This window comes from Passer montanus, unplaced genomic scaffold, assembly GCF_014805655.1.
Source record: "Passer montanus isolate IOZ18808 unplaced genomic scaffold, ASM1480565v1 scaffold883, whole genome shotgun sequence".
NCBI lineage: Eukaryota > Metazoa > Chordata > Aves > Passeriformes > Passeridae > Passer > Passer montanus.
The window spans coordinates 4,361-9,105 of NW_024374179.1; positions in this window are offsets into that span (position 1 = coordinate 4,361).

The following is a 4,745-nucleotide window of genomic DNA, read 5'->3' on the forward strand; positions in this document are numbered from 1 at the left end:
CGGGGCTCGGGGGGCGCTCGGTGCGGAGCCCCCAGACCCTTTTGGGGGTCCCGGGGCTCGGGGGCCGCTCGGTGCGGAGCCCCCAGACCCTTTTGGGGGTCCCGGGGCTCGGGGGGCGCTCGGTGCCGGCCCCGGGCCCGCTCCCGGGGGGGTTTGGGGGTCCCGGGGCCCCTCGTGCGTCCGGGCCCTGCGGGGGCGGGGTCGGTGGTCCCGGGGGGGGGTCGGTAGCCCCGGGGGCGGTGTCGGTGGTCCCGGGGGGTTTTGGGGGGATTGGGGGTCCCGCGGGGGTCGGTAGCCCCAGGGCTGATGTCGGTGGCCCCGGGGCTGATGTCGGTGGTCCCACTCGTGGCCAGCAGCCCCAGGAGCCATGTTGGTAGCCCAGGAGTGATGTCAGTAGCCCCAGGCCAATGTCAGTAGTCGCAGGTCCCTCTCAGTAGCCCTAGAAGCGACGTCAGTAGCCCCGTGAGAGCCCAGTAGCTCTAGGCTGGTGTTGGTAGTCCTAGGGGCCATGTTGGTAGCCCCAGGCTGGTGTCTGTAGCCCCACGGGTGCCCAGCAGTACTGTGGGTGGTCAGTAGCCCCAGGAGCCATTTCGGTAGCCCCATGGGTGCTCCCAGCCCCTGGAGCAGTTAGTAGCCCGGGGGTCATGTTGGTAGCCCCCTGGAGGGTCAGTAGCCCCAGGCTGATGTTGGTAGCCCAAAGGCCAATATCAGTAGCCCCTCTGTCCCCAGGGAGGAGGTGCCATGGCTGCCGTAGCCAGCATGGCGATGTCAGTAGCCCCAGGCTGTTGTCAGTAGCCACAGGCCCCTGTCAGTAGCCCCAGGCTGATGTTGGTAGCCCCAGGCTGTAATCAGTAGCCCCAGGCTGATGTCAGTAGCTCAAGGTGATGTCAGTAGCCTCAGGCTGATGTCAGTAGCCCCATGGAGGGTCAGTAGCCCCAGGCTGATGTTTGCAGCCCCAGGCTGATGTTGGTAGCCCCAGGCTGTAATCAGTAGCCCCAGGCTGATGTCAGTAGCCCCAGGCCAGTGTCAGTAGCCCATGGAGGGTCAGTAGCCCCAGGCTGATGTTGGTAGCCCAAAGGCCAATATCAGTAGCCCCTCTGTCCCCAGGGAGGAGGTGCCATGGCTGCCGTAGCCAGCATGGCGATGTCAGTAGCCCCAGGCTGTTGTCAATAGCCACAGGCCCCTGTCAGTAGCCCCAGGCTGATGTTTGCAGCCCCAGGCTGATGTTGGTAGCCCCAGGCTGTAATCAGTAGCTCAAGGCGATGTCAGTAGCCTCAGGCTGATGTCACTAGCCCCATAGAGGATCAGTAGCCCCAGGAGCCATGTCGGTAGCCCCAGGCTGAACTCGGTTGCCCGCAGGGAGGAGGTGCTGTGGCCAGCATGGCAGTGTCAGTAGCCCCAGGCCGGTGTCAGTAGCCCCATGGAGGGTCAGTAGCCCCAGGCTGGTGTCAGTAGCCCCATGGAGGGTCAGTAGCCCCAGGCTGGTGTCAGTAGCCCCAGGCTGAGTCAGTAAGCCCCATGGAGGGTCAGTAGCCCCAGGCTGATGTCAGTAGCCCCATGGAGGGTCAGTAGCCCCAGGCCATAATCAGTAGCCCCATGGAGGGTCAGTAGCCCCAGGCCCCTGTCAGTGGCCCCAGGCCGGTGTCAGTAGCCCCCTGTCCCCAGGGGGGAGCTGCCGTGGCTGCTGTGGCCAGCATGGCAATGTCAGTAGCCCCAGGCCGGTGTCAGTAGCCCCATGGAGGATCAGTAGCCCCAGGAGCCATGTCGGTAGCCCCAGGCTGACGTCGGTTGCCCGCAGGGAGGAGGTGCCGTGGCTGCCATGGCCAGCATGACAATGTCAGTAGCCCCATGGAGGGTCAGTAGCCCCAGACTGATGTTGGTAGCCCCAAGGTGATGGCAGTAGCCTCGGGCTGATGTCCGTAGCCCCATGGAGGGTCAGTAGCCCCCAGGCCGTAATCAGTAGCCCCCTGTCCCCAGGGAGGAGGTGCCGTGGCCAGCATGGCAATGTCAGTAGCCCCAGGCTGATGTTAGTAGCCCCATGGAGGATCAGTAGCCCCATGGAGGGTCAGTAGCCCCAGGCTGATGTCCGTAGCCCCAGGCTGATGTCAGTAGCCCCAGGCTGGTGTCAGTGGCCCCACAGAGGGTCAGTAGCCCCATGGAGGGTCAGTAGCCCCAGGCTGATGTCAGTAGCCCGTTGCTGTCCCCAGGGAGGAGGTGCGGTGGCCAGCATGGCGGAGAACGACGTGGACAACGAGCTGCTGGACTACGAGGATGACGAGGTGGAGAACGCGGCGGGGCCGGACGGCGCCGAGGCGGCGCCCAAGAAGGACGTGAAGGGCTCCTACGTGTCCATCCACAGCTCCGGCTTCCGCGACTTCCTGCTCAAACCCGAGCTGCTGCGCGCCATCGTGGACTGCGGCTTCGAGCACCCCTCTGAAGGTGGAATTTGGGGGGGTCTGGGGGGCTTTGGAACCCTCCTGGGGGGCTTTGGGGGGATCTGGAACCATCCCCGGGGCTCTGCGGCTGCTCAAACCCGAGCTGCTGCGCGCCATCGTGGACTGCGGCTTCGAGCACCCCTCCGAAGGTGGGCTTGGGGGGCTCTGGGACCCTCCTGGGGGGCTTTGGGGGGGTCTGGGACCATCCCAGGGGGGCTTTGGGGGGTCTGGGTCCATCCCCGGGGCTCTGTGGCTGCTCAAACCCGAGCTGCTGCGCGCCGTCGTGGACTGCGGCTTCGAGCCCCCCTCTGAAGGTGGGCTCTGGGACCCTCCTGGGGGTCTCTGGGAGTCTCAGTGCTCCTCCCGGGGGTCTCAGTGCTCCTCCTGGGGGTCTCCATGCCCCTCCCAGGGGTCTCTGGGGGCTCTCAGTGCCCCTTCCGGGGGTCTCCATGCCCCTCCCGGGGGTCTCAGGGGGTCTCAGTGCCCCTCCCAGGGGTCTCGGGGGGCTCTCAGTGCCCCTCAGGGGGTCTCAGTGCCCCTCCCAGGGGTCTCAGGGGTCTCAGTGCCCCTCCCCGGGGTCTCTGTGGGTCTCAGCGCCCCTCCCGGGGGTCTCAGGGGTCTCCATGCTCCTCCCGGGGGTCTCGGGGGTCTCAGTGCCCCTCCCGGGGGTCTCGGGGGTCTCCGTGCCCCGCTCTGACGCGCTGCTCTCCCCCCAGTCCAGCACGAGTGCATCCCCCAGGCCATCCTGGGCATGGACGTGCTGTGCCAGGCCAAGTCTGGCATGGGCAAGACGGCCGTGTTCGTGCTGGCCACGCTGCAGCAGCTGGAGCCCGTCACGGGGCAGGTACGGGGGTCCCGGGGGCTGGGCAGGGGGATTGGGGAGGGGGCTGCACGGCCGTGTTCGTGCTGGCCACGCTGCAGCAGCTGGAGCCCGTCACGGGGCAGGTACGGGGGTCCCGGGGGCTGGGCAGGGGGATTGGGGAGGGGGCTGCACGGCCGTGTTCGTGCTGGCCACGCTGCAGCAGCTGGAGCCCGTCACGGGGCAGGTACGGGGGTCCCGGGGGCTGGGCAGGGGGATTGGGGAGGGGGCTGCACGGCCGTGTTCGTGCTGGCCACGCTGCAGCAGCTGGAGCCCGTCACGGGGCAGGTACGGGGGTCCCGGGGGCTGGGCAGGGGGATTGGGGAGGGGGCTGCACGGCCGTGTTCGTGCTGGCCACGCTGCAGCAGCTGGAGCCCGTCACGGGGCAGGTACGGGGGTCCCGGGGGCTGGGCAGGGGGATTGGGGAGGGGGCTGCACGGCCGTGTTCGTGCTGGCCACGCTGCAGCAGCTGGAGCCCGTCACGGGGCAGGTACGGGGGTCCCGGGGGCTGGGCAGGGGGATTGGGGAGGGGGCTGCACGGCCGTGTTCGTGCTGGCCACGCTGCAGCAGCTGGAGCCCGTCACGGGGCAGGTACGGGGGTCCCGGGGGCTGGGCAGGGGGATTGGGGAGGGGGCTGCACGGCCGTGTTCGTGCTGGCCACGCTGCAGCAGCTGGAGCCCGTCACGGGGCAGGTACGGGGGTCCCGGGGGCTGGGCAGGGGGATTGGGGAGGGGGCTGCACGGCCGTGTTCGTGCTGGCCACGCTGCAGCAGCTGGAGCCCGTCACGGGGCAGGTACGGGGGTCCCGGGGGCTGGGCAGGGGGATTGGGGAGGGGGCTGCACGGCCGTGTTCGTGCTGGCCACGCTGCAGCAGCTGGAGCCCGTCACGGGGCTTTGGAACCCTCCTGGGGGGCTCTGGGACCATCCCAGGGGGGCTTTGGGGGGTCTGGAACCATCCCCGGGGCTCTGTGGCTGCTCAAACCCGAGCTGCTGCGCACCGTCGTGGACTGCGGCTTCGAGCACCCCTCCGAAGGTGGGCTTGGGGGGCTCTGGGGGCATCTGGGACCATCCCAGGGGTCTCTGGGGGTCTCAGTGCCCCTCCCGGGGATCTCTGGGGGTCTCTGAGCCCCTCCCGGAGGTCTTGGGGGTCTCCATGCCCCTCCTGGGGGTCTCCGTGCTTCTCCCAGGGATCTCTGTGCCCCTTCTGGGGCTCTCTGAGCCCCTCCCGGGGGTCTCTGGGGGTCTCTGAGCCCCTCCCAGGGGTCTCTGAGCCCCTCCCAGGGGTCTCTAGGGGTCTCTGAGCCCCTCCCGGGGGTCTCTGGGGGTCTCTGAGCCCCTCCCGGGGGTCTCTGAGCTCCTCCTGGGGCTATCAGCGCCCCTCCCGGGGGTCTCGGGGGTCTCCGTGCCCCTCCCGGGGGTCTTGGGGGTCTCCATGCTCCTCCCGGGGGTCTC